This window comes from Choristoneura fumiferana, chromosome 23, assembly GCF_025370935.1.
Source record: "Choristoneura fumiferana chromosome 23, NRCan_CFum_1, whole genome shotgun sequence".
Taxonomy (NCBI): Eukaryota; Metazoa; Arthropoda; class Insecta; order Lepidoptera; family Tortricidae; genus Choristoneura; species Choristoneura fumiferana.
Window position 1 is genome coordinate 19,145,672 of NC_133494.1, and position 19,093 is coordinate 19,164,764.

Here is a 19,093-nt window from a genome sequence, read left to right on the forward strand (position 1 = left end):
GCTGGCGTGAAATAAAGTAACAGCATGAAGTCATTAGAAAGGAACAAAACTAATGCCATATAGGTACGCTCTTACATTGTACTTCGGTTTTCGCAATATCAATGAGTTAGCCAGTCTTCAAATTTTTCTTTTACAATAATGAATATGTTTACATTCGTTGCCGCGTATTGTATTTTTCTATTTTAGTGCATTAGCAACATTTATTGTACAACAAATGAATACAACATTGGACTGGGTGGACTTTAATTTAGACGTTAATTTATTAGACTGATACTGAACGGGGTTAACTAGTTAAGACAAATTTAGTTAAGACTCAACTGTACGAATTTTACCTGGTATTCGATACTGGCAACTTTCAAACTAGCTTATAAGAGAGATAGCTATAGTATCAGTACCTCGACAGTGGCAACTAATGAACTTGCTTCTAAGAGAGACAGCTATAGTACAATCAGTACCGACCTTTGGGGCAGTCTTCTAGTTCACGCACTTGCCGCTGGGCGCTTTTAAAGGCCGTCCTCACAGAACAGCCCTTGTTGCACTGCGCTGGGCAGACGGGGTTCGGGTTGCTGCAGTCTTCTCGCATGGCTCACAGTCCTTGAAGACCTGGTGGGGACCGCAGGTCATCTTGTACGCGATTGGCTGGATGTAATTGGCTGGAAAAACAAAGTTAGTTGTTGAAAAAAAAAAGACGCCCCAGACGCAATAACTAAACCAGCTCAAAAAAAGATGAGAAAATCCCCGCATTGTCATTTTAAAGTTCAATATCTCAAAACGGCTTAACGATTTTTATCATACATAGTTTTTTATCATACATCGCATATCATACATCATACATCGCAAGGAAACTTGCTTGCACAAAAAAAGCATTGAAATCGGTCCATCTGTCTGAGAGCTCAATACTACATAGACAGACAGACATTGGGGTCAAACTTATAACACCCCTGTTTTTAACCCCGACACAAAAGGCGGGTCGATGCGGCTTTTTAACGTGAAAGCTAGTTTCCTTACGGTGGTTCTTAATTATGTTTCATAGAAATAAGTTCACCATTTTTGAGATATTCAACTTTGAAATCATTATGTTCACTACTTGATTTGTCACCCAATTTACATACCATGCCAAATTTCAAGTCAATCCGAAGGTGGAAAGTTTCATACTGACACTGCAAGTTAAATAATACTTAGCTCTAGATTTAGATTTTGACGTACAAAGATTTCTTGGCGTGTCCTTAGTACACCTTATTTCTTTAAACCAAAAGACCAACTCACAGCTCTCGTTCTTCGCGAACTTGGAGCACTTCCCATACTCCACACAGCTGCCGTCCTTGTCTCGCAGCAGATCGTCTTTACAGAAGCAACCCCGTGCGCACTGCGCCGGGCAGACCGGATTCGGATCCTCGCAGGTGCGGTTGCACGGCTCACAGAATCTGTACTCTTCGGTGGGGGGACACTCCTGCCTGGGCTCTGATGTGTCTAGCTTGTACGCCGCTGGAATTCAATAGGACCGTCATCAGTTGACAAGCGAATGCTGCTGGTAAAACTGGCCAGAGGGTATAGCGAATGGAAAACTGAAATCAATCAACAGCGATTTTCAATCAATCAAAAATCAAAGCGACAATCAAAAAAAAATTAAATCAATACTTTTATTTATATTCTAAGTATAAGTCGCAAATGGCTGTTTTAAATGTCAGTTTTTTATACTGCCAGCGCTTTCGAAAAAACATCGATTTCCAAGAACTGTGTGTTTTGGCGTGGAGAGTAAGACAGCCGGTGAAATTACTGGCACTTGAGGTGGGTCTTAGGCATCTAGGTTGGCAACGCACCTGCAATCCCCCTGGTGTTGCAGATGTTTATGGGCGGTGGTGATCTCTTGCCATCAGGAGATCCACTTGCTCGTTTTCCATCCAGTCGAATAAAATAAAAAAACCCGCGGCACGTCCCCGACTCCCTGGCACTTGGATCCAAGCAGTTCTATGATACTCACAGTTCCCTGAGGGGCACTCAGACAGCGGCACGCAGTGTCCGGTGCTGTTCCGCACTTCATCAAGCTGGCAGTAGCAGCCTATCCGGCACACGGCGACGCAAGCCGGCGCCGGGTCGAGACAGGTCTTCTGGCAACCCCCGCAGGAAAGGAACCTCTCGTTTGGGCGACAGAGGGAGGCCACTTGACCTGTGTTTTAACGAAATAGATAAAATACAGTAGGAAGGTACAGAAGGTTAATGTCGCTCAGGACTACGATTTTCTTGTTTTCCGTAGGATTCAATGAGAAAGAACAAAATGAGAAAGAAAAGAAAACCTATCTTTTCTTACGACTTCCGAACGACATAAGCAATCTAGTAATATATAATAGTACATAGTAGCTAACATATTGAAAAGTCATTGCTTTTAAATATATTTAAGAAAGATTATCCATCGCCATATTCGCCATTCAGCCTGGTAACGCTGCCAGTTTGATGGATACCTTTGCGCAAGACAGCTTTTAATTTCTGTATTTTTAAGAAAAGATATCATGTTCTGATATTTATTAACCTTATCTAGTGCAACAAATTTATTGAAACGTAATATTTCATTTTGAGTACCTCCCGCTGACATATTCTGATGCGACTAGATAAAGCAAAACAAAACTAGCAAAGACTTCTATTATAATAATGCATACTAAAATGTAGGCATACAAAGATTATAAGACGGATTATCAGTCTTGCAGACCGGTTCCAGTTTCTCCGTTTGTTGCCGTCTCATTTATCATTCGTTAGCCTTAATCAGACAATCGTTGTTTACACTGGCCGGAACTGCCCGCATGTTGTTAGGAACAGTTGCATTGTGGTTGCACAAGCAACAACGGTGTAGCTCGAGATGCAACATTCAACATTGCTGCAAATCAGGTCAAAATAATAAGCTCGCGTAAAGAGGTTTCCGTGCTTTTTCAGACATTTCGATTACCTGCGGAAATACGGTACTTACTTGACTGTTTTTTATTCATTTGAAAAAAATCAAAGCTGGACAATCCATTTTATCGAGCAGAAAAAAAATAAGCTACTTTTACATATGACAGAGTTATAAAGGTTTGAAATTCAAGATTAGACAGAGAGCATGTGACGTCACACGCAAGTAGCGCCATACTTGCTGCATAGAAAAAAGCGTTTTAGAAAGAGATTGATATACAGATTTTTTCAAAAAAAACACCATAAATCCAATTTACAACTGAATTAAATTAAATTTTGGCTAAACATTGTTTATATATCTATATTTTCGTAATAGTGTATAGAATAGGACAAATTCAGGAGTTGCCGAATACCGTATTAACTGTTGCTTTTATTGGTGGTTTTAGTTTTTTTTAATTTTATTATATTATATGAGGCGCTTTATAGGAGACTAACGTGCAGTCGAGAAAAAATCACTATGGACGGCTGGTAAGGGAAGACACAAATAGATTTAGATTATTGGTTTTTCTACGATCTATAGGTACAGTTTTAAAGTCAAAGTCAAAAGTCGATATATCTTTATTCCGTTTAGGCTATATACATGCACTTATGAATGTCAGAGAAAGTCTGCCATCTTTATTTCCCTTTTGAGGTACTGAACCCTCAAGCAAGTCAAGTGTAATTCGGACTCGTTTGGATAGGTTCCGTACCACACCGACGCAAAGACGTTTATCTAAAGCCGCGTATCCATTAGAGCAGCCTCAGGCCGAGCTGCCTCGACTGAATTAAACAGCCTCAGTATGAGGTGCTCGCTCTGAGGCATAGGCAACGGAGAGCCAGTTTAATCCGTCTCCATCAAATGCCCGGCTCGGGCTGAGGCTCATTTGAGCACGGCAAAAAAACCGACAAAATATGGCTCGGCTCGCGGCGACGTGTTTGAGGCAGCTTCTCCACTTACGCGATACGATCGGATACGATCATTTCATTCTCCTGCTGTATCTGTCAAGACCTTTTTTCTCAGCACTTGTGGCGGTAACAAGTTGATATTCCGTAATTTTCCTATGAATTATTTTATTAGTAATGTTCCTATTTCCTATTAGAGAGAGTAGAACCTGACTACAAAGCTGACCCGAGCTCGATTCCCAGCAGTTGCAGATATTTGTTATTCTTAAGTCTTGGGTTTTGAATCTATCCGTTGCCTAGTACAGTCACCAGCACCAACATCTGACGCAACAGTGTGCATAAATATCGGATACAACTCTATTTCTAGGGCTGGTAGAATGTGTCAGATATTTTGCACGCTCCGCTGTGGCAGATATGAATGCGACTGTACCTACCATAACACAAGAATTGAGAATCAAGTGTCCCGTGATATTATTTAAAAATATATGGACTCACACTTGACTGGTTTTTGTTTTGCGACCAATTTAAAATTGATCGTTAATATGATCGATAGCAAACATAAAGTGAAAGTGATCCATGTCGCATCGCAGGATGCATGATAGAGTGCCTCATGTCGCAATTAACATACTTGTAGATCGATCAATAGTGAAAGTTTGATCCACGAACATAAATCGTTAAAGGACAATTTTTCGTTTTTTTTTTTTAATTTAACGTTTATTTAAATTAAGTGCCTTTAGATTTGGACGATCATGAGTCATGACCATTCAATGTGAAGCACATTTTAAGGGATCATGTTTCAGTTATATCCATACTAATATTATAAATGTAAAAGTATGCGTGTTTGTATGTTTGTCCGTTTGTCAAATCAAAATCAAATCAAAATCATTTATTCAGTAAATAGGCCGCAATGGGCACTTTTACACGTCATTTTTTAAAACTACCAGCGCTTTCGGAAAGACCATCATTTGCCAAGAAGAATGCGCCGCAAGAAACTTGGCAGAAAGTCATTTTCAACATAAAATAATTACAAATAAAATACTTAAAAACTACAGTATACAATGAATAAAAGAAAATACAAAAAATAATAATATAAATACAGGGATGTATGGGGTCCCTTAGTTACAAAACTAAACTCTAACTATAATCTACGTTCAGTGGAAGTGTAGACTGCTTCCACCGTCATAAATTAAAAAAAATAATAATTATAATAATAATAAATTAATTCTGAAATTACATTTCAGGTCAAGTAACCATTAAACTTTGGATTCCGAAGGCAAGCTCACGTCTGCCGCCCCAAAGTTAGCTCACACGAACTCATGTCATGCTCTGAAAGCAGAGCGGTACGAGGGCATGGTATTGCTTCCGTTCCCATAAGCTCTATGGGATCGTCTTGGGAGCTTCGACGTCGCGGGCCTGTGACTAGAAATTAAACTAATGTTGTAATGTCCATGTCGAAACGGAGCGACGGTTGACGTGATTTTGCATAGAGATAGTTTATGGACCAGAGAACATAGGCTACTTTTTATCCCGGAAAAATGAACAGTTCCCGAGGGAACAGCGCGCGATAACCGAATTCCACGCAAACGAAGCCGCAGGCAAAAGCTAGTAAGTATGACATAATTTGTCATCATTTAACTCGCAACACATTTCTGATAAAACTGTCGGGCATAAGAGTGTACCTATCTGATCCCTTAGTCAGGTTGTTTCGATAAGCAAACTTTTTTTCTTTGTTGTAGCGGAAATAGAAATACACCTTACCTACCTCCGTATAAATTTCAGCAGTATCTAACCATTCATGACATACAGAGTTTGACAAACACACAGAGAGGGACAGTGACATTAATAAGATTATCCTACTAATATTATAAATGCGGAAGTTTTGTGTGTGTGTGTTTGTTACTCCTTTACGCTAAAACGGCTGAACGGATTTGGATGAAAAAAGCTGGACATCTGGAATAACACATAGGCTACATTTTATCCCGATATTACGGGATAGGATAAAATCTCGAAATAACAACCGCTGGGCTTAGAGTCATGAAATTTTGGTACGTAGGTAGCCGCATGTCTGCAATAACACATAGGCTGCTTTTATCCCGATATTCCCACGGGATACGGATAAAAATCTTGAAATTGCAACCACTGGGCTTAGAATCTTTAAATTTTGGACAGTTGATCTTAACACAACTTCAATGAAGACCACGGTGTACATTGGAATTCCCAGGGAATTTTATAAAATCCCGGAATTTCAATTGTAAACTCTAGTATTTTTTATTACTTCATGTAGTGTAGAGAACCCTAATTAATCTGTCTTTAGGACTAAAATAAATTATAATTTTCATTAAAATAGCATCTTGAATTTTTTTATTTAATAATGTCGAATGCCATACTCAATGACCGTCTTAATGATTCTTAAATCTTTAAGTTACTGACGATCATTCATTTTAAGTATGATGACTCCAATTATTTTATTTTTTAACCTTTTCTGTAATCTGTTCATTTTCCTTGTATAATTTCGAGTGCCTCAATGCAATAAAATATTAAACTTTGTGACTTTTTTATTGTAGTATGCATGCAACCAACCAGCAACTTCGCCTAGTCTATTAATTTTTCCTCAAGTAGTCGTATTTTCATATGTGGAAAGTGGTAAATAATAATTTATTTCATCTTTAATACAAGCTTTTTTACTGACTGTATATTTTGTTAACTTCTTTTTTCTTTTTTTTTTTATTCGACTGGATGGCAAACGAGCAAGTGGGTCATCCAAACTACATTTGCGTATTTTTCTGTAATATACGGGTAGGGTGAATGAAGCGCCAGGAAGACAGTTCAGAAGGTTTATTCAGGAAAACTTACAAACAGGTTTAGGGCTTACTTTACTTAAATAACCTAGCTAAAGTATAGACATACAACTGTGAGTTTATGGAATGGACAGCAGAGGCCGTCTCACCCCGTACCCACTTGTTGGTTTTACTTGAGGATAGCAGAGGCCGTCTCTCAAGCTAGACCACTAGCTGAATGATGCACTCTCGTCCGCGCAGCGCCTTTTATTAGTTCCGAATGCAGCCTTCGTAGGCGCTCGGGTGTATCGGCCGCCGAGCGAGATAGGTTACTGTGCGAGCGGGAAAGTATTCGAGCCCGCGCGCATGTTGTACAGATGTCTTAGTTTATGGTTCTACATTCTCCCCCTCTGGTACTCGTTGACGTCCCGTAAGAGTACCAGTACCAGGAACTGGAACGAGTTGCTGTTTCTTCGGCCGTCCCCGTCGTCTAATAGGTAGGACAGGCTCTGGATTCTTATCATCTCGTTTTGAAAATCGAGTTATAGCAGATGTGTGATATTTTCCAATGGGTTTCTTAGGTTCGTTTACATTAGCAATTTCGTAGATTGAACTTCCCATTTTATTTATGATTACGTATGGACCATCTCCACGGGGTGCGAGTTTAGCAGAAAATCCACTTTCTGTCACTGTGTAATTGCGTTCAGCTGGTGTAAGTAGCCTACTAGCATATTCAATAGGATGTTCTCTCTCTCCCTCCCCCTGCACTAAAGCTGCTCCAATGGCGTAACTGCTGGCATCTGTTTGGTTTGCTGTCGAATGTAAGGAAAATCGACTTAGTAGCTCCTTAAACTGTTCAGGAGCAAATTGAATCGCCATCTGATGTGTTTCTTCTTGGCTATCTTCTTGCTTAAGTTCTTTTGATTTACGTCTAGTCATTTACGTTATTTACGTTGGGCGCCAGATTGTAGGGTGGCGTCTAGTAATTTACGTTATTTACGTTGGGCGCCAGATTGTAGGGTGGCGTCTAGTAATTTACGTTATTTACGTTGGGCGCCAGATTGTAGGGTGGCGTCTAGTAATTTACGTTATTTACGTTGGGCGCCAGATTGTAGGGTGAATGAAGCGCCAGGAAGACAGTTCAGAAGGTTTATTCAGGAAAACTTACAAAACAGGTTTAGGGCTTACTTTACTTAAATAACCTAGCTAAAGTATAGACATACAACTGTGAGTTTATGGAATGGACAGCAGAGGCCGTCTCACCCCGTACCCACTTGTTGGTTTTACTTGAGGATAGCAGAGGCCGTCTCTCAAGCTAGACCACTAGCTGAATGATGCACTCTCGTCCGCGCAGCGCCTTTTATTAGTTCCGAATGCAGCCTTCGTAGGCGCTCGGGTGTATCGGGCCGCCGAGCGAGATAGGTTACTGTGCGAGCGGAAAGTATTCGAGCCCGCGCGCATGTTGTACAGATGTCTTAGTTTATGGTTCTACACGGGTAGTTTTATATAGCTTATGTGTCACAGGTTGAGGGTAGTCATTCTCATTTTATTGTGGACCTGACTAAGTACCATACCGCTTTTTTTTCATTCAAAAGCGACACGGCACTGAGACTGAGTGCACACCTAGAAAAAGGATGGCTGCCATTTACATTTATCTGTGAACACAAGTCTAATTACCATGTCACTAGTGCGGGAAAAAAGTGATACGGTAATTAGACAGGTGCACAATAAAATGTGAATGGCCGAGGTACAAATTATGAGTGTAGTTAGAAATCAAGTAAAGTAGAATAACCATGCAAGGTCCACCCGGATTGCTACCACCATCTTGCTCGCTAATCCTGCCGTGAAGCAGCAGTGCTTGCACTGTTGTGTTTCGGCGTGGAGAGTAAGACAGCCGGTGAAATTACTGGCACTTGAGGTATCCCATCTTAGGCCTCTAGGTTGGCAACGCATCTGCAATACCCCTGGTGTTGCAGATGTTTATGGGCGGTGGTGATCTCTTAACATCAGGAGACCCACATGCTCGTTTGCCATCCAGTTGATTAATAAAAAAACATAGAATTACTGAGTTAGCCAAAACATATAAGTATAAATATTTTTTAAATAGGTAATTAAGGTATTTGAAAATAAAAGCTATAAACTAACTCAAATGAATAAACTGTTATGGTGTTTGAGGTTTTCAGTTATTTAATTAATACCTTTTAGAATTTAAACTCCTTAACGTACCAATTCATTTTAGTTTGTAATATTAAGAACCCCCCCCTAGGCATCTAGGCTGGCAACGCATCTGCAATCCCCTTGGTGTTGCAGGTGTCTATGGGCGGTGGTGATCTCTTAACATCGAGGACCCACTTGCTCGATTGCCATCCAGTCGAATAAAAAAAATGAATTAGGCGTACAATTATTTCTTTCCATTTCAATTTAATTATACAGTAAAATTAAATGATAAAAACAAGGAAGAACTAATGAATACAAGTACAATAAAATATAATTCATCTGATAAAAATCTCGATTCTTGATATACCTATACTCCGTTTAATTTTAAGGTTTAAATTAACAGTTAAATTTTAACACACGTTCGTTCGATACGTTACATTTATTAGCGGTAGTTATTGTTTTTATTATAGAAATTAACACAATTTTGAATAGTTCCGTTGTTTCATTTAAAAACGTGTGCAATTTTTTTACCGTTAAGTTTCAAATGTTATAATAAATGGAGTATAAGTGCATTTTATTAAATATAATAAACTCACCGTAAACAAGGTGGACACCCACACACAGACAGACCAACAGACACGTACGCTCCATCCCGGCTGCGCGTGCGACTGCGCCGGCGATTCACTTGGCAAAGTTTAATACCTAGAATCAGAAAAAGGCGGTTATACGAAGGATATTCAAGTCAAAACAATCCTATTCTACTTACATTATAAACGCGAACGTTCGCGACTATCATGTTAGGTATGTTTAGACGACCAGATGGCCTAGTGGTTAGAGAACCTGACTACGAAGCTTGAGGTCCCGGGTTCGATTCCCGCGTCGGGGAGATATTTGTATGAAAATACGAATTGTTGTTCTCGGGTCTTGGGTGTTACTATGTATTTAAGTATGTATCTATCTATATAATTATATTATCCGTTGCTTAGTACCCATAACACAAGCTTTGCTAAGCTTACTTTGGGACTAGGTCAATTGGTGTGAATTGTCCCGTGATATTTATTTATTTATTTATTTATTTATGTGTGTTTGTTAGTTACTCCTTCACGCTATATAACGGCTATGGATGAAACTTGGTATGTGCTCGTAGCTGGATGTTTGGAATAACATATAAGCTACTTTTCAACCCCCGACGCATAAAGAGGGGTGTAAGTTTGTTATACCGATATTCTCACGGCATAGGGATACTTAAAATCTCGAAATTTCAACCGCTGAGTTTCGAGTCCTGAGGTTCTAGTTTCGAAGCGTTGACCTCCCACAGGTGACCACGACATCATGAGAATTGAGGGCAACCGGTGGATGCAAGTGGTGAGTTGTAGTAGTAACATGACGCTCCATATTCTAAAAATGACAAGCTTCATTTCTATGCACTACTGTAATACATACAACAGGTCATCTCCTAAGTTTTTTTCATCACCACTTGCTCGTAAACAGTGTCGTAGCATGCAGGCTACCTTGTTGCAACCCCCCAAATAAAACCCTCGACCTTAATGTGCTTGTCATGAAACCCGTGGTCGGTAAATGAGTCATTGCCCGTACTAATTTTCATGTCATGAAGCCCAAGGTCGGTAAATGAGTTTGTTACTGCATGGTGTGCTGCTGCTCCGTGGGCGCGCTGCACACGCACGCTATGCACATGCTGCGGGGGGAAGGGGGGCGGGGAGCTGGCGCTGCTAAGAGCGCAGCCAGCGGTATCGGCATTTTTGAAAAAAATATTAATTTTTCTTTTACAAACATGTATATTTGTTTACTCGCAAATGTGATGAAAAACATTGTATGTCGAACGGGCGGTAGGTACTAGAATTACGAACATCGACTCATTAAAGCCCTCTTCGACTTCGGGCTTCTAATAGACTCTCGTTCGTAATTCCTTATTTACCGCCCTTAAGACACAATGTACTATTACCTACGCGTGTATTCACCTAGTGCGAAAAACCGCTCTTAATTGCTTTCGTTCCCATCACATAGACCGAAATATACTTGTCGTTTATACTTAATTATTCAATTAACTTTACAAAAAGCACATTTCCTTTGAAAAGGTGTTTATTATCGGTTGTTACCTGCCTGCGCCCGTCAACTTGTTTTCCTTATCATAATTTTAATTAATTCTTTTTATTCCCACCCATTTTGCACCTTTAATTGGAGGATATTGTTTGAACTGCGATCGTTTGGCGGCATTTTATAAGACGCATTAATAGATGTTGTTAATTATTATTTATTTACATTTAGGGGCTGTTTCACCATCCATTGATTAGCGTTAACCGACGGTTAAACGTGATGCCGTCTCCGTCTATTCGAACAAAACAAATAGAGACGGCATCACACCTAACCGCCAGTTAACACTGAAAACAAGCCTTAGTAGTTAAAACTGAAACAGCCCCTTATCCTTTTAGCACTAACCGTAGTTAAAGTTTTATTTAGGGGCTGTTCACCATCCTTTGATTACTGTTAACTGGCGGTTAGATGTGATGCCGTCTCTATTTGTTTTGTTCGAATAAACGGAGACGGCATCACATTTAACCGTCAGTTAACGCTAATCAATGGATGGTGAAACAGCCCCTTAGTCTTTTTTTTTATTCTACTGGATGGCAAACGAGCAAGTGGGTCTCCTGATGGTAAGAGATCACCACCGCCCAAAAACATCTGCAACACCAGGGGGGGTCCAGTCTTGTAAGATTTTGATCATAACATACGGAATATGAAGCTTAATGGCAATCAAGAAAAGTTGATATTTGTTGGGACGTCCGTTAATTAGGTGAGGCACTCATTATGGGGGGAATAGATCGAACAGAATCTCATCTCATCTGATCTTTTGAAGGGGTCTTGGAAAATATCACCAGCAGATTCTTTTATTACGTTCATCAGCGTCTCGCGGGAATTTAGAACTTCCCGAAATAAAAAGTATTAACTTTCTCCAGGTATAACAATTTTTAAAGCGAATTTTGTCGTAGTATATAGAGTATGTTGTGGCCAAAGACTGATTTAGTGCTTCGTGGTTGTGGCGTACCCTCTCATCTGTATGTAAGTATATTTTCTGTCATTAAAATAAATATTGTATCATATTAAATAATCTAAAGATGTAAGATATGTTGTGTGACGTGATGTGTGTGATTATGCTGTGGACCTATTTAGCGTCATGTATGTCGTATTTGTTTTTCCATTGTTATGTCAATCATAATGTTTTTATGACGTTAAATAAATGTAAGTATGTTCTTTCTTTCTTTAAAAAAAATTTTGTTAGGTACTACCTTGTTAATCAAGTATATCAAAATCAATTCAAGGCTTCTTCTGATGGCGTTATTCTTCCCACAGGAGTCTTCGTGCACTTTGAATAGAACAAATCAATGTACTTTACGAAGTACAAATTTTTAACGAGTAAAGAACTTTAAGGAAAAACAAAATCGGTGACTCTCGTAAGTCTTAAGCACTCAGGAGGCGAAACTTCACGATTCTCGTGTTTATTTATTTATAACAACAATACGGACCCGCACAACTGTAGGTATCACAGATGATTCTGCGGCTCGCGATGAGATAACTTCTTATATACAGCACAGTGTGTGTGACGTCATAGTCGTATATGCGGGCTGGTGACGCGAGTACAGTACGTAATATACGCTGTCATGTGGGATCGATGAATGATATAATTAATAGAGGTCATGGTTAGTGATGTAATGTTTCACTTTTTTGAAAACAAACACGAAAAAAAAACTTAACTGTTGCTATAACTGTTTGTATTGAATGCTAAATTTTATTGTTTGCACATCCGCCTATAAGAAATTTATTTGTTGTTGTGTCCCCCACGCTGTAAAAGGTACGGATGGGCAGGGTAGGAGAACCCCGTTTGCAGGTAAAATGTACCTACAGCTGTTCTAAGTATTTTTTAAATATTCATCAAGAGAAAGATAGTTGTTTCAATTACGACTTAAAAATATTATATGAACTCACAGTGAACAATAACAATTTAATCAAACTTAATTTTCGTCGTCCTGAAAAAAAAACCGTTTTTTTTTCATGTTATTCGGACAAACGATACATTGACGTAAGTAATGAAACGTCAACGGGAAAATCGAAATAAGTAATACAAATATTTATCGGCCATACGATTACAACAAAGGACAAATGAAATTCCGATTAATGCTTTCAGTGAGTGTTTTCTATTATGTAATACTTAAGTTAGTATATATGATAAAAGACAATGACATAGGTACTTATCTCAATGTAAAATTTTCATCCGCTTTTATCGAGTATATTTTACATTTCCGTTACACTTTTTGAAAGTATTTTATTTCATTTATTTTGTTTATACTTAAATCTCTTGAATTGCGAAACGAAGTGACAGTGGGCGGGGTAGAGCATATTGCTCGCAGGACTGATGGCCGATGAAAGAAGAAAGAAAGAAAAGAAAATACATTTATGGTATATATTAAATACGATGGGGTCAGAAGGTTCTCGAATGGCGTCCGCGGACCGATAGACGAGCTGTCGGTAGGCCTCCAACAAGATGGAGCGACGACCTGGTTAAGACCGCAGGATCGCGGTGGATGCGGAAAACACAATTGGGGGAGGCTTATGATGATAATGATGATGTTTATAAATCTAATATACAATATAAACGAAAAAAAAACATACATGCATCAGTTAGTGAGCGAGTTAAAAGTTTTAAAATTAAACCTATAAATGATTAAATCGGTCAGCAGGGACACGCAGTTAAGATGACTGAACTTTCACAACTTATTTCGTATTATTGACCTCCGTTCTTGGCAACCTCGGATTACGAGAAATCGTCGTCATTTGACGAAAAACCCACCATTTCGTAACATGCGTCGCGTCACCAGGTATCATAATAATCATCATCATCTCAACATCATTCGGAAAACGTCCACTTAGAATAAAGGACTCCCCCGAACGCCACAGTGGACGACCACTTGCCACCTGCCTTTGGTTGCTCGCAACTCTAGAGGCATTGTCGTTCCACCTAGTGAGCTATCGATGGCCAGGTGGCACAGTGCACCAGGGCCCCGGACCTCAGTGGGCCCTGTAACCTTAGCTTTGATAACTCAACCAACAAAAAGTTGGAAACCCCGACTTTGTCAGTTCAAAGTTCAATATCTCAAAAACGGCTAAACCGATTTTAATAAAACGTCTAAGAACCATCGCTAGAAAACCTGCTTTCAAATAAAAAAAAACCGCATTCAAATCGGTCACAGATAGACACACATACAGACACACAGACACAAACTTATAGCACCCCTCTTTTTGCGTCGGGTGTTAAAAAAAGAAGAGCATAAAAGAAAAAGACGAAAAAAAACTACTTGCATGTAAGCATATTATGCTACTCTAGCCATTTTTTTAAATTCTTTTGAAGGCCAATAAAAGTAGATAACTTTTTGGAGTCTTTTTGTATTTTTTATTGCAACTCCAAATTTTTGTTACTTTTATGGTTGTCCAGTGATGGTGTAGGGGAATAGCACACAGCTCGGATTGCTGAGGACCTGGGTTCGATTCCCAGCGCTGGTCTATTTTTCTGGTTTTTCTGTACATCCATGTTTCAGCTTGTGTTTTCGTGTGAAATATATGGCCAATAAAAGTTCAAGCTAAGTTCTTGGAAAGAGGGGATGAAGACCCGATTCTTTCTCTATGCACCGGGGCCCTTGTCCACCAAGCTGCGCCACTCAGGAGGCTGAGTCTTCCGGTTCGTGGTCGCCACTCAAGTTAAGGAAATTTGGTATCGAAAAACCTTTTTAATGAATGTAAGGTATCTTTTGATTGCATTGACTTAGACGTTTGATTTTTTCACAGCTTCAAGGAACTGTAGACTTGAGTATCTACGTATATGGTTTTAATTTTACCTCGATATCTGCACGCGTTCCTGAGATAAAGGGTCTTAACAGACGGACGGACGGACGGACAACAAAGTGATCTTATAAGGGTTGCGTTTTTTCTTTTGAGATACGGAACCCTAAAAAGTTAATTTCATTTTACGTAAAAAAAATTGCAGACAGCTTAGGTAACCTACGGAGCTTAATTAACATAAATTCCCAAAATGTCCCAAATAATTTGTGTGATACAAATTAATTACCTAGATCATACTGGAAACTATCTTAATTAAGCTCAGTACAGTACTGTTTACCCTACGTGACTGCAAATTTAACGCATCAGAGTTTATTATAAACTAGCTATACTAGCTTCCCTCGGGAACTGTCCACTTTTCTGGGATAAAAAGTAGCCTAATGTAACTCTGTGGCCCATAAACTATCTCTATGCCAAAAATCACGTCGATCCGTCGCTCCGTTTCGACGTGAAAGACGGACAAATATACAAGCACACACACTTTCGCATTTTTAATATTAGTATGGAGTATGGATTGGCAATCTTTAGATATGTTCAGCTGGGGTGCATAATTCTGCGAAGAAGCAACATAAACATTATTTTATATTATCATAAATTTCATACTCATCACCCGTAGGACGTCAACTATTGGACATAGGCCATAAAATATATTATAGTTGAGAATAATTTATCTTACTTCAGTTTCAGGTGTTGCCTTCCCGCATCGCCTGATGACTGATGACGGCACCATTACGTCAGTGCGTGGCCCTGGCTGATCAGATCACTGATGGAATACTACTTATAGGGGCTTCCCTCGAGACAGCCTCAAAAGACCTGTAACGGAACTTCAACTCCGCCTGTGTAACTGCAGAACTTCAAGAACTGTAAGAAATTGTACCTCCGCGTCCACTTCTACCTGCGTAAGATTTTTGTGCAGTTATTATAATAACTAGCTTTTGCCGGCGGCTTCGCCCGCGTGGAATTCGGTTATCGCGCAGTTCTCTCGGGAACTTTCATTCAGAACTATTTTTTTATTTCTTTTTTTTGTTATTTTTGTTTGCTGTTGTTGTTTTTAGTTTGGTTGTATTTGTGTGTCTTTGTGAACGTGGATAAATTCTTCTATTTCTATTTCTATTTCTATATATTCTGTGCTTTCATTCACAGATACTTTCATTCACTCATTCAATCCATTCGTGCCAGCTCTCCTGAATCGACCTGGGTCGATTTACAAGAGCTGGCACGAATGGATAATTCTGTGCTTTCATTCACAGATACTTTCATTCACTAGCTCATTCAATCCATTCGTGCACTCTCCTGAATAAAAATGTCATGCATTTTCATTTTCCCGCATAAATGTCTAAGTGACATTACTTCCGTTCAATCCATTCGTATCAGCTCTTGTGAATCGACCTGTACAAACTTAAAACCCTAACGTCCACTTGCAGGCTTTTTAATCTAGGTTTAAGTGGTCTTAAGTCCTGTCAGATCCATTCAAGAACTGTCGGTTTAAGCCTTGAATCGAGATTTAAAAAAAGGCCTACAAGACGTCCTAAAGATCGTACAACGGAATGGCAGCAATACATTTTCGCCAATTAGAAGAGAATACGCAATCAAAGCACGTAAAATAAACCCCATGCAATCTTTCTAATGCAACCCCTGATCAGTTCTGGCTGCGTTTTTATCGTTCCCATCGCCCCTATTTTGGGGTATTAGGGGAATTAAAGGCATTTAGGGGTAGCGATCCGATAGTGTCCAACTAATGGATGTGAAGATTATCTCTGATTAAAGTTCTTGCACTCTTCATGGGGCTTGGTTTTGCCGGCGTATTTTGGTGAAATGCTGAAATACCTTACTGCCCGAAGGAGGGGTAATGTTTTCGAGCGCATGTATGTCGGTACGCGTGTACGTAGTAGGTACTACGTATTGTCTTTGGTCCTCTCAGCCACAGAATAAGTAATAGTAAAAGTATCTCAGCTTAAACGGCTGGAGCGGATTGTTACATAATTATGAATTTATGAGGTAAGTACTTACTAGCTTTTGCCCGCGGCTTCGCCTGCGTGGAATTCGGTTACCGCGCGCTGCTCCCTCGGGAACTGTGCATTTTTTCGGGATAAAAAGTAGCCTATGTCACTCTCGGGCCCATAAACTATCTCTATGCCAAAAATCACGTCAATCCGTCGCTCCGTTTCGACGTGAAAGACGGACAAACTTACAAACACACACACTTTCGCATTTATAATAATTTTTAGTAGGTATGGATCATTAGATAGATTCGTCATAATTTTCGGAGTGAAGTAGAGTATATGGTGTCCGCGTAAAAAAAGCGGAATATAGAAAAATATTTTTCACCTCAGCACCTCAAACAGGCAGGTTTTGCTATGAGAAATCAGTGAGCAAAATCGCATTTTGCTCACTCCGTGAGACAAAGTAACTTTTTTTCTTTTTTTTTTAAATGCTGAAGACAGTGTTGAGTCTACTCACTGACTTCCAAATATTCAACTTCACTTTGATCTGTCACTTTCACTTCAACACGAAAAAACGAGAGATAGGATCAAATGTGTTAATTACAATCTTAAATTAAATTTATGGTATTAAAAATATAACGATACCTAATAAATTACATGAGAACGAAATATTTCCAACATTTGTATTTTCCCGCTCTTTTAATAAAGTACCTATGCAACCTCGTTGCACGAAAGCCGCTTCTCTTGTTTTTTTTTTAAAATAATTCCGTATACTGCCTCTACAGTTGGAATAAATATTTGTCAAATTGAATGAATTTGTAAAAAATCTATTTATGTTTATGTAATGGAAATCTTTAAAAAAAACATTTAAAGGTTTAATAATATTTATAATAAATTATACGTTTATTGTTCAACCTTTTTAATGACCCAAAGATGAAGTTTTTTGAAGTATTTAAAAATAAGTATGACATATTTTACAAGAAGTTCTCAAATTACAATGCATGTTATGAGTATGAGATTTGTATTCTAACTACTGGACACTTTTTCGTTCCGAATTCAAAACCTCTCTATTTACCGCTTTTCAACAATGTTTGGCATTCTTAACTTTCTGGTGACTTTTCAAAGATGTAATCGCGACTGTTCGTATTATTTTTGAGTAAGGGTTTTAAATGTGATTAAGTAAGTATTACATTTGTGATGTGGATTTTATTTAAAAAATTGTGTTTGTTTTGTCAACAGGTAGGTTTATGTGATTTTATTCTTATGTTACATTTAAATTATGTTCTCTTAAATTATGTGCTGCTGAGATGAAAAATTGAATGTGTCACACGAGACCAAAGTTTTATTGCATCTCGTGTGTTTGAATCCCTTGCTGCTCTCAGGATTCTAACCTAGAATCACTCGCTAAGGCTCGTGATTCAATTATAGAATCCTTCGCTTACTCGGGATTCAAAATCAACACTCGCAACAAAAAACAACTTTGCTCTCTTGTTGCACAAATAACTATTGTATCTGGATTGTGTAGGTAATGAAAATATTCATGCTACGCCTACTGTGTATTTTGGTTTCGTGAAGTGAACATATTCGTTGGATAATCCGGAGATTGAAAGAAACTATGGTTGGATATGTCTTCGAATGCAATGCAACTCCTCGGAGTCTCCACAAACTTTCTATACTTGTAAGGTGACGTCATTTAAAAAATATAGGCATCCTCTGACTGGCATTTGTTTTTTATTTCAGTGTTCTCCAAATAAATCCGCAGTACCTACGAGGATTCGCGCTGTCATCGTTCATCCACCATTGCGTCTCATATTTCGTTTTATAGATTTTTTTACCGTACAACGGCAAAACCTAGACACTGGCAAAATTGACCTCCAATGGACAGAGCCATATTTTTCTAAAAAAACAACCAGTACAGGTACGAGATAAAACGTAGTGGTTATATATTCTCTTTGTACGAGATCAGCGGAACAAATGGGCAGGCCCCTGTACCACAAAAGTTACAAGTGCTACAATTCTACAAAATTGTTACATTTTACTAAGTGAAACTTAACAATTTTGTAGAATTGTAGCACTTCGTGTTACGAGTAAAACCAACCGATTAGCATACATTGCGGGCATTGAATAATCCATCACTTAAACTAGCTCGATAGCCCCGCAATCTGAAGCTACTCAAGCAATTTTACTAGTATCCTGAAGACCCGGAATTTCAGCCCGGTACCTACAACCAAAAAGGTTGCGTTTAACAACTAAATTGTTCCGGTAATCGCGTACAATCCGCCCTACACCTTTCAAGTTGACCTAAGTCCATCGGGTACCTACGTTAATCGTATTTTGTGAAGCTAATAAACCTTAATTTGAATCAAAACCTAGTAGGTAACTTACAGTCGAGGTCAAAAGCCTTCTGACAATTTTATATGCCTAAAACTTCAAATATGAAGTACACAACACAAGGTAGTAAAGTATAAACTATCTTTGACCTCGACT

The 19,093-nt window shown here is 38.9% G+C and overlaps 1 pseudogene; it reads right to left on the minus strand.

Annotated features, from left to right (window-relative positions):
- LOC141441157 (zonadhesin-like) overlaps positions 1–12,315 on the minus strand; it is a 24,502-nt pseudogene extending 12,187 nt beyond the window's left edge.
- Positions 12,316–19,093: the final 6,778 nt, after the last annotated feature.